Raw genomic sequence first — 11,299 nt, 5'->3', positions numbered from 1 at the left:
GGAAGAGGCGGGAAAGCACGGCGGCCGGCCGGACTTGCTACCCAGCGCACATGGCCGGCCACAGCTCCCACCCCTGTGCCGCGCAGGCGCCGGGCGAGCCGGGACTTGCGGTCGTCAAGAGCGGATCATTCCGCCGCTTTCTTTGTGTAAAGATCTAGAAATGGCCTATTTCCTTCCCCTTCCCTAAACACAAAATTCAGACCCTCCCGTCCCTTTCTTCCCTCCGGACGGGGTCGAGCAGTGAGTGGGAGTGGGATCTGCTAACTAGGTCCGGGGCGGAAAGGCTCAGACGCGGGGTTGCCGAAGGCCGGGTCTGGGAGGGATGCTGGGAGCTTTGACTCACTGGCATACCATGTGTCCCTCCGCGCGCAGCACGGGGGACTTTTCGGTGGGGATTTTGGGCGCCGACCAGACGCGGCATTTTCAGAAAATAGCGCCCTGTGCAGCTGAAGCGCTTTGTGTGTAGCGGGGCCGCGTCAGCCCGGCCGGGTACGAAGCGCCTCGGGTCCCCACACCACCTCCTGCTGCTCCCCCGTCGCCGCTCCCGAAGCTTTTCCAGGTCAGTGCGGGTCTGTGTAGGGCCCTGTTACCACCGGATGTGGAAGTTGATCTCTTCGCTGGTAAAAAATAATTCCACTTCCCCCGGAACCCAGATCATCCCCGCGATTTCCTGTTTATTGCATTAAGGCGCCGGGTTTCCGGGGCTCCTGGCCCCGCTTATTCCGCGGGGGTCGGCGGGGTCGGCGGGGTCGGCCTGGGCGCCTTCTCCGCCCGCGCCTCCGCCGCGCATTGTCCATTGAGCACCCCGCTTCTGGGAGGGGCGGGCAGACATGGTGGCGGCAGCCGCCCCCTCCTCGGCCACGGCGCACAGCGGCCTCTCCGCCGCTACTTGCCGAGCCTGTCCGGAGCGGCGGCCCCGGGACGGGGATGGTGTCGGGCCCGGGCGGTGGGGCCTTTGCGGGCGTCGGGAGGCGGGCGGGGAAGAGAGGCAGGCGCGGCCCGGCCTCGCCGTCCGCTGCCTCGGGAGCCGCGGATCTCTTTGTTTGGGCGGCGTGACGGCTCTGTCGGGCTCGCTGGAGCGGGTAAAAGGGCGGCAGGGGCTACTGGCTCCGGGTGCGCTGTGCCGCGGAGCCCCGAGGCGCTCGGGCCGTGGCGGGAGCGGACGGTCCAGACAGGGTTAACCGGAGAACCGGTCCCGTTCCCGGCTGGGTTGCTGCGGCGACTCTCTTGGCCTTGGGGACTGGAGTCCTGTGGGGACGAAGCCTGCTACTCTGGATGCTGAGACCTGCTTTTGGGACTTGGCCACCGGGATCTGCGGGTGCTTGGCTTCGGGAAAGAAGTTGAGAATTTTGCCAGTTCATTTCTGCCTGGAGACTTAATCAGTGTGTCTAAGTGTGTTTCGTTGAAGCTTTCCTATCGTGTTGAATCGACAGCCTCAACATGGGTAGCCTCGGGGGTGCAACGTGAAAACTGAAACCAAAGGAATGATGTAGGCCCGCTTTGTGTGTTTTCCCACTTTAAGCTTGTTTGCAGTACACATACTCTTGCTTTAAACCTGATTGGACTGTGGCGAGCAGACATCTGTTCACGGGAGAGGCAGAGACCACAGTGCTTCTGAAGGGGGCTTGGTAATGTGGAAATATTTAAGTGCTCTTTCTGGACACTGAGTCGCTGTCTGGATTCAGGCAAGTTACTTCTGAAGTGCAGTTTTATCTGGAAAATGATTTAATGTAGTTAGGGAAGGATCCTTGTAATTTTCCATGTCAAGAATTCATTATGTAGAAGTTACTGGTCAGAAATTCTTTTTGCAGATAGTTTATCTCACATATAGACCCACCTGACTTGATTTAAATTTCTCGGTGACATAACCATCACCCTTGACACTTACACTTTCTGGCCCAGTCTTAGAATTTAAGGGAACTAGAGACAGCTTTATTTTTCTTAGTTTTCCTCTTTAAGTATATAACCGAAACAAATTCATTACATGTTAACATAAATGACACATTGAGCAAAGAGTGGCATTGTTTTGCATTTCTACAAGTCTTTAAACGTCGGGTTGGAAGATAGATTACTAAATCTTTCTGCATTCAGTTTGTTGTGGTGTCATGTAACGTCGGGAACAATCCACTGTATACTCATGTCTTTTTTTTTTTTAATTGAGAAATGTGCCATTTCTATCCTCCCCCCCCCCCCAAAGTCAAATCAGGATATTATACCAGACACATTTAAAAAATATGGTTAAGAAGGCTGATTTCTATACTTTCTTCTTAGGCTTTATCTTTTTTCAGTTTGGGATTTAGATGCATGGACAACAACAGGAATAAAGATTGCATAATCTACATATGATCCTGGAGACTCAGGGACATCTAAAGAGATTTTAAGTAATTAAACTTTTAATTCCACAACTTATTTTTAATGAGGCACACAGATAGAACATGAGTTCTGTATTACATGTGTTTGTGAAACCTTGTATGTAAATGTAATTTTTGAAGATGGGACACTTTTCAAAGCACTGTAGGAGTTCTAGATTTAAATGAAATCCTTCAGTGAAACCTTTGGTGAGACAATGCTTTTGCAATGCATATATTTACCCTTTAAGTTAACTCTTACTTAAGAGTTCTGTTATTCTCTATGGGGGGGGGGGCAATTATACTGTAAATATGTGAAAATTTAAGGCCATACTTTGATTTGACGATTTTGAAATGAAGCTAAATTCATTTCCAGTTGTTTCTGTGAACTCTAGTCTGATTCTGTCAGTCTGTAGTTCTCTAATGTTCCATCAACAGGAAGCATCTGGTCATTCTTCATGTAATTGTTAGAAAGTGCCAGGTATAGTTTTGATGTTTGCTGTTCAAATGAAAATATCAGATTGGATCTTGGTTTGCCCCTACCTTCCTCATCTCTGAAATGTATGACCTCAAGTATCTCATAAGTTAGAAATATTAACAAGTAAAGCAAACAACTCATAAGGAATTCGGAAATTATTCCATGGGATTTTGAATCACTTTATTTTGAGTGTGCATTTTTGGTGGTGCTGTGTCCCTTTGCAAGTAGCCTGAGCTAGGATGAACTCACTGATGGATTCCATTGCTTCTCTCTTTGCAAACATTAAAAAACAAGCCAAACAAAACTTAAGAGTTGAGGGCAACTTATTTTCCTAATAAGTATCATTTCTTTGACTCTACAGCTTTCCAACTAGTATTCGTATATTTCTGTAACACTAATGTATCTATAGCTAAAATTAGTAAAAAGTCTGAAGATGTTTGTTCCATCATGCTCTCTAGAAGGTAAATCTATTAAATCTGTTAGTATTAGGGCTTGTGTACCTCACAGAATTGACAACAGTGCTCTGGGCAGAGAAGATGCTTTTGGTGTAATCAGCTGTCAGTTCAGTCTTTGGTGGGCTAGTATACCTTTATTTGGACTAAGTATGTCCATGATATAAGTGTAGAACCTTAGCATGAAGTGATTTTTTCCAGTGAAGGTAAATCCATATGCAGGGCCCTTGATACACTTAGAAATAGAAATCTAAAACTCTTAGCCCTGGTTCTCTTACCTTTTAATGGGAATAATTGTAAAGGTTAGCAGTTAGGGCCCAAGATACTAGTGCACAAATAGAGAATGTGCAAAAGACTCGATTATTTTAACTGACTGTAGAATCGACACTAGTATAGTATTTTTTATGAAAGTAAATGTCCTCTTCAAGTTGGTAGGGCATCATATATAAAGAACATGGTGTTAGCCCCTACTTTACTTTGCACTGGTTGTATTACCTGAGACATTATGTCAGATTTTTAGGTAGCGTGCTATCATAAGTGGAATCTTGTATCAGTTCTAAAACTTGATATCAGAATCACCTGGCAAGCTAATTAAATAAATCTAGAGATCCAAGCTTAAGTAGGAAAGGATGTGGGCCACTGTGGTTTTTTCAAGTTCCCCAGGTGGTAGACACTCAAGTTAAAAAAAAAACCCAGAGGACATTGATCATGGGGGAAATGAAAAGGAGAAAAGGTTGAAAAACCATGTTTGGCCCCAAGGAAGAGAAGCTCATCCAAGAAATGATAGTTGTCTATAAATACTTTGGAGATCTGTCACACAGAAAGATAAAGTTTGATCTGACCCGAAAACTCAGATCAGTGCATAGAAGCTAGAAGGAGGCAGATTTCAACATTCTTTCAAAAAAATACTCTTCAAATCAGTGTATGTAGCTCTACTCGTGTGGCTCATTAGGCTGGGTATTGTCCCCCAAGGCTTAGGGTTGCTGGTTCAATTCCTGATCAGGGCACATGTTGGGCTATAGGCCAGATCCTCTGTTGGTGTGCTGAGAGGCAACCCATCGATGTTTCTCTCATATGTTGATGTATTTCTCCCTTTCTCTAAAGATAAATAAAATCTTTTCTTTAAAAAACAGTATTTATTGTTTTGCGTGGTAGGTTGTCCACTCTCACTGATAGTGTTAAAGTTAGGGATTTCAGGGTAAAAGAACTGATGTGCCGAGGGAAGATTTGGGCCTGGTGTCTTTGAGTTCCCTACAAACTGAGAATTTACGAAATACTAGTTTGCAGGTACAAAAGTAGAAGAGCAAAGGTTAATTGAGTGAAACGAGCTGGTTAGCTTAACCGGATCGTAGTTTTTATTTTCTTGATAAAGGGAAGTGTTAAATGAGACCTATTTGACGAGGTCTTTAAACCCATCTGCAATTTGACAGACTTGAAAGCCTTCTGATGTAGAAATTCCAATTTACCTTGATGTAATAAAGATCCTATTAAATTGGTAGCTTGTGAGCACACCAATTGCAACATTGTTGATAATAAAAGCTGTGTATTACAATATTTAAGCCCCCATTAATCATAAAGTAGGTAATATACCCAGTTTTCAGAAGAGAAAACTGAGCTGTAGAGAGATGAGGTAACTTTCCCAAGGTGGTAAAGTTAGTGGTAGAGCCAGGACTTTGACTCCAGAGCCAGTGACTCTTGGTGGTTATGCGGTGGTATTGTAAATGGCCTGAATATCTCAGTAATTGCTGGACTATATCCCTGCAGTGTGGTACTGCCTAGTCATTGAAATGATGTTAGAAGAATGTAAAGACATGAAAAGATGTCTTGGTATATGGAAGTGAAAAAAACATTAATCCATTTTGATCAAGAAACAAAACATACTGACATCTGTAAAGATATGTGCTTTTTTTAATTAAAGAAATTCTTTAAAACAGTTTATTTATTACTGTATTGTTTCCATTACCATTTATTCCCCATATAACCTCTTCTACCGCCAGTGCCCCATCCCCTGCAATCACCACGCTGTTGTCCACATGCATGAGTCATTTTTCTTTTTTGCATTGTTCAGTGGTTATTTCTGAGTGTAGATTTATAGGTGATTTTTTTTCTTATTCGCATTTTCTGAACTTCTAGGAATATGTATTGTGTATTGTAATTTAAAAGATTAAATAAAAATTAAGATGTTATATGTTAATTAAGAATTAAAGATGTTAACATAAGGTTAGTTTTGATTTTATACTATACAGTTGATGCAAGTTAGGAATTCACAAATGAAAATTTATATTTGCATGAAATGTGCATTTTTTGTTTTATTCCTTAACATTATAAAAGTAATATATTAATTGACTAGAGAAAAATATCACTGACTCCTAACCATTCTATCATAATAATCAGGTCTCTCTCTTTTTTTTTTAAGATTTTTATTTTTAGAGAGAGACAGAGGGAGACAAATATTGATGTGTGATGTATGAGAAATGCATTGATCAGTTGCCTCAACCAGGGGTCTGGCCTGCAACCCAGGCACACATCCTGAAGTAATCAAACTGGGACCTTTGATTTGCAGTTTGGTGCTCTATCCACTGAACCACACCAGCCAGGGCTGTTCTCTGTTTGGTTGTTTTCTTCAACTTATGTGTAATGTTTTAAATGTTGTATTCATTCTAGTCTAGTTACACTCTAGCTGTGTGACTTGAGGTAATTTATTCACTGTGTGCCTCAGCTCCTCCTTTGTAAAATGGGGATAATTACACCTCCCATATGGTGGTTGGGAGGATTAAATGAGTTACTGCATAAACAGTGATCAGAACAGTGTCTGACACATAGTTGATAACTCAGTAAATGTTAGTAATATTATAGGGTCATAGCCCACTAAAACACCTGGAGTCTAATAGGTTTTGGAATTAAGAAATTTTTCAGATATAGGCAAGGTAATAATGCTATGTAACTTTTCAACAGAGTCCTTAAACATGTTACTGTTTCTGCAGGAAAATGTATGAATGTTTACATTAAATAGGGTAAATAAGATTATAAATAGCTTCATGTCAGTTCAGGTAAAGTTTTTACTGCTAAATAAGGTGTTTTGGGTTTCAGAGCTTTTTTGGATTTTGGAATTGCAGTTAAGGAACCTGTAGACTATTAAATTTTGAGTCCTATTTTAATATTAAAACACATTTTCATGCTATATAGCTTTGTAATCCATAATTAAAAAATTAAAAACTAAAAAGAAAATATCAGAAAATGTTCACTTCTGTTTTCTTTGATTAAAAAAATATGCTATGGATTCCACTGCTTGGGAATATCACAGATATTTTTTTGCCTCTTTCAGGCAGTGGTTGAGTCTCCTTTTCTCCTTGGTGTCTCTAATTGGAAAAATGAGAGTTTATTGATAGTTTGTTAGGTACTTATGTCTAGTTTTTAGTGCTAGAAAGTGTATTTTCTGCTTTATTTATCACATTAATGACACAGATGCTGTATTGAATACCAATGATAGCAACTCTGACTCGTCCAAGTGCAGAGAATGGCTGCCCCAGCGGTGGCCCTGTGATCCTCTACGCCTGTGACATGGACCTCAGCAGTTTGAAAAGTGGTGGAATAAGCTTAAGTGCCCTTTTACCTTATAAGACTCCTCCTGCCACTGCTCAATGTCAAATTGCCCTCCTTTTTTTTTCAAATTTTAATATCCTAGGCACAGTGTCCATTCTGTGTTTGATTTTCCTTGTCACTTTGAAGGCTATTTGCTTGGGATTTCATTTGGAATTTCATTGGTTTACAGGGGTGTCTAAACTTTTGGCATCTCTGGGCCACACATTAAATACATTGTGACATATAATCACAAAAATATCTCATATGTTTTAGGTAAATTTATGATTTTGTGTTGGGCTGCATTCATAGCTATCCTGAGCTGCACAGGGCAGGACGCAGGTTGGATACTGCTGGTACACCAACAGAGGTTTTTGTTCCAGAGATAAAGATTTCTGTTTCTACAGTTGACTGGATTGCTTGCCCTTGCTTTTTTTATTCATAATTGTATTATCACAGTCTTAAAGAATAATAAGAACCAGGAAAACAATGTGAGGGACTTGTCCATTGCCTATATGCTGGTGACATGAACTTTATGCTGGAGTCCTGGTTTCTGCTTCATTTCTTTCACCACTGTTACCCAAAGATTGTATAGAACAGATGATGACTGTGTGCCCACTCCTAGGCTACTTGGCATTAATGGGGCACATCTTTGGAGACATTTATCCTAGCATTTTCCATGTGCTGATTCCTAATCTAATTATTGTGGGAGCTGGAGTGATCATGGCCAGTTTATACCCAAACATGGAGGAGGAATTAGATGATCTTAAGGGATAGCCTGCGGCCTGGCCTTTGTGTTCATCTGTCCATCTCTCATCTATATAATTTACCTCCGCCAAGAAGACTGACATGGCCCAAATTAATCTTTCATGTTTTCATCATCATTTTGGGCCTGGCTGACCTGATCATTCAGTTATTTTTATGTGAAATACTCCACTGTCTTCTCAAGATCTTTCATGGTATTTTGAACTTTGACAACTGTTCCGCATAAATTCACTTATAAATGCTGTGTTTGCTGTAATTCTAAATGTTTTCCTAAGATAATTTGAAAACAAGGGAAATAGTGATCCATTCATAAGTAATTTTGACTAGAGTAGGGGGAAGGGACAATAAGAATGATCTTTTTCTCTACCTTTTTCATATTCACTCCCCTGTTTATTCTCATTTTCTGTCCTTAGTAGAACAGTATTCCCTTAGGAAAAGTCATGCTGTATTTTACTTTAGATATATGGTGGGTGGGTATATTTTGGCTACAATAAAGATTCTCAGGGTGTCACAAAAACAAAACAACAGCAAAAAACCTACTCCTGTATTCCTTTGTGTCTACAGAATTTACCATGTATCTAAGCAGGTAAATGTTTAAATTAAAATATACTTGACATACAATATTATGAGGTTCAGGTACAACACATACTTACTCAAAATGTATATATGATATGCTTACCACGATTAGTGACCATCTATTATGTGTTTTAAGTAAATAGTGTTATGACACTATTGAGTATATTCTCTATGCTGTACATTATATCCCCATGACTTATTTATTTTATAACAGTAAGTTTGTACCTTTTATTTCTCTTCACTTTTTTGACTCATCCCCTCAGTGCTCTCCCGCATGTCAGTCATCAGTTTGTTCTTAATAGTTATGAGTCTTTCGTTTTTTTCATTGGAGATCATATAGTATTTACCCTTCTCTGGCTGACATTTCACTTAGTGTAATATCCTAGGTCCATCCATGGTGTAAATTTTCATTTTTTATGGCTGAGTAATATTCCAATGTGTATGTATATATGTTTATCCATTCACTGATCATCAGTCACTTAGGTTGCTCCCATATCTTGGCTATTGTGAATAATGCTATGTTAGTCTGTTTGAACTGCCAGAGACTGAGCTTATAAACAACAGAAATTTATTTCTCTTAGTTTTGGGGGCTATTAGGACTAAGATCAGGGCACCAGCATGGTTGGGTTGTAATGAGAAGCCTCTTCCAGGTTGCAGACTTCTCTGTTGTACAATCCCATAGTGGAAGGAACTATCTCAGGTTTCCTTTCATAGGGACAGTAACCTCATTCATGATCTATCTGCCTTCACGGCCTAATCACTTCCCCAAAAGGCCTCACCTTAGAAGGTATTAGAATACCATCACTTTGGGCATTAAGAGTTCAACATACAAATTAAGGGGTGGAGGAGTCATACAATCAATCAGATTATAGTGAACGGTAGGTATGTAAGTGAATGATCTAAAATACTTTCCTTACATCCTAACTGGCTTGTGTGAACTCTTTTTATCTTTGCCCATGTGATTACTGTGTTCCTTTATCTATTCTGTTCTAGGGACCCTCAATTTCTTGCCCTTAGCTTATTCCTACATGTATGAGATAAAGCTTGAACTTGACATGAGTCACCTCTTTCATATCTTACTAGGCTCTTGTCAAATCTTTCCACTATTTTCTCTGTTTTCCTTATAGGTTGCAGTGTATCTGTGGAGGAAGGTGAATGACTATGAAAATATTTTTCGCCATGCTAAATATATGCTTAACAATTCCAATGGGCCTTTGCTACTTCTTGGCAATTATTTTGTAAATCTCAGATTTTTCTGTTGTCTCATGTTCTTCCTCTCCCTCAAAAGATGCCATTGATAATATAAATTTGCACAGTTTTTAAAGTTGTCACCAGGAAAATCTCTATTTTTCCATCTTTGTAAACTGAACAGAAGTATTAATAGAATCTTTTGCTTTTGTAGGAATCTTGCTGCCACACCTTTCCTTGGTTTCAGTCACTTTGACCATTAATTGCAGTGGTTGTTTCTCTGCATTCAAGTATGAGGAATCATTTAGATTCCTAAACTCGATTTATTTATTAAAAAATGTGTATTTATTCTTACATGTTTAAACTGTAGTCATCTTCAAAGTATTAATACTTTCCATTTGATCCAATACACCTATTGAGCTGTTTTTTCCACTGCTCAAAACAGTTTTTGAACTTGTTGATTTTTTTTAAAGATTTTATTTATTTTCAGAGAGGGAAGGGAGGGGGAGAGAGAGAGAGAGAGAGAGAGAGAAATAGAGAGATATCAATGTGCAGTTGCTGGGGGTCATGGCCTGCAACCCAGGCATGTACCCTGACTGGGAATCAAACTTGCGACACTTTGGTTCGCTGCCTGCACTCAATCCACTGAGCTATGCCAGCCAGGGTGTTGAGCTCGTTGATTTTGATGCCTTTAATTTACTTATTTTTAATTATATTTTAATGATTATGCTATTATAGTTGTCCTGATTTTTCCCTCTTTGCTCCACTCTGCCCAGCACCCCCCACTCCTGCAGGCAATCCCCACACCATTGTTCATGTCCATGGGTCTCCTGTAAGTTCTTTGGCTACTCCATTTCCTATACTGTACTTTACATCCCCATGGCTATTCTGTAACTACCTATTTGTACTTCTTAATCCTCTCACCTATTTCCTTTTTACCTATTGTCCCCAACACCCTCCATCTATCTGGCAACCAACTAAACACTCTCTGTATCCATGATTCTGTCTCTGTTCTTCTTGTTTGCTTAGTTTGTTTTTTACATTAAATTATTGATAAGTATTTCATGCCATTTTATTGTTCATAATTTTGACCTTAAATAAGTCCCTTTAACAGTTCATATCATAATGATTTGGTGATGATAAACTCCTTCAGTTTTTTTCTTGTTTGGGAAGCTCTATCTGCTCTTTGATTCTAAATGATAGCTTTGCTGGGTAGAGCAATCTTGGCTGTAGGTCCCTGCATTTCATGACTTTGAATATTTCTTGCCAATCTCTTCTAGCCTGCAACGTTTCTTTTACAAAATCAGCTGATAGCCCTGGCTGGTGCGGCTCAGTGGATTGAGTGCTGGCCTGTGAACCGAAAGGTTGCTGGTTCCATTTCTGGTCAGGGCACATGTCTGGGGTGTGGGCTAGGTCCCTGGTTACTGGTGTGTGAGAGGCAACTGATTGATGATTCTCTCTTACATCGATGTTTCTGTCCCTCTCTTTCTCTTTCCCTTCCCCTCTCTCTGAAAATAAATTTAAAAAATATTAAAATATAAAAAGAAATTAGCGGACAGCCTTATGGGAACTCCTCTGTAGGAACTAATTTTTTTTCTCTTGCTGTTTTTAAGATTCTATCTTTAACCCTTCATATTTTAATTATGATACATGCTGGAGTGAGCCTCTTTGCATCCATCTTGCTTGGGACTCTGCTTATTAGACTTCATGTCTATTTCCTTTACCAAATTAGGGAAGTTTTCTTTCCCTGTTTTTCAAATAGAGTTCCAAATTCTTGCTCTTTCTCTTCTTCTGGCACCCTTATGATGCGAATGTTGGACCTTTTAAAGTTTTCCCAGAGGCTGCTTATACTATCCTCATTTTTTTGGATTCTTTTTTTCCTTATTGTTCAGGTTGGTTGTGTTTTTTTTTTT

At 40.3% G+C, this 11,299-nt stretch overlaps 1 protein-coding gene and 1 pseudogene across 4 annotated transcripts in view; both read left to right on the top strand.

Annotated features, from left to right (window-relative positions):
- Nucleotides 1–333: 333 nt before the first annotated feature.
- GABPB1 (GA binding protein transcription factor subunit beta 1) overlaps nucleotides 334–11,299 on the top strand; it is a 65,433-nt gene continuing 54,467 nt past the window's right edge. For 2 of the 4 annotated variants that reach the window (XM_036033403.1, XM_036033400.1), the window contains exon 1: nucleotides 600–620. The gene's annotated coding sequence lies outside the window, so the exon portion shown is untranslated. Of the gene's footprint in view, nucleotides 560–598; nucleotides 621–11,299 lie in introns of those variants that run through there. The other 2 variants (XM_028505682.2, XM_028505683.2) reach the window with 2 other exon arrangements.
- Nucleotides 6,548–7,990, top strand: LOC114492216 (annotated as a pseudogene).

Source organism: Phyllostomus discolor, chromosome 1 (genome assembly GCF_004126475.2).
Source record: "Phyllostomus discolor isolate MPI-MPIP mPhyDis1 chromosome 1, mPhyDis1.pri.v3, whole genome shotgun sequence".
NCBI lineage: Eukaryota > Metazoa > Chordata > Mammalia > Chiroptera > Phyllostomidae > Phyllostomus > Phyllostomus discolor.
The sequence above is the reverse complement of the archived record's forward strand: the minus strand, read 5'-3'. Positions and strand labels throughout refer to the sequence as shown.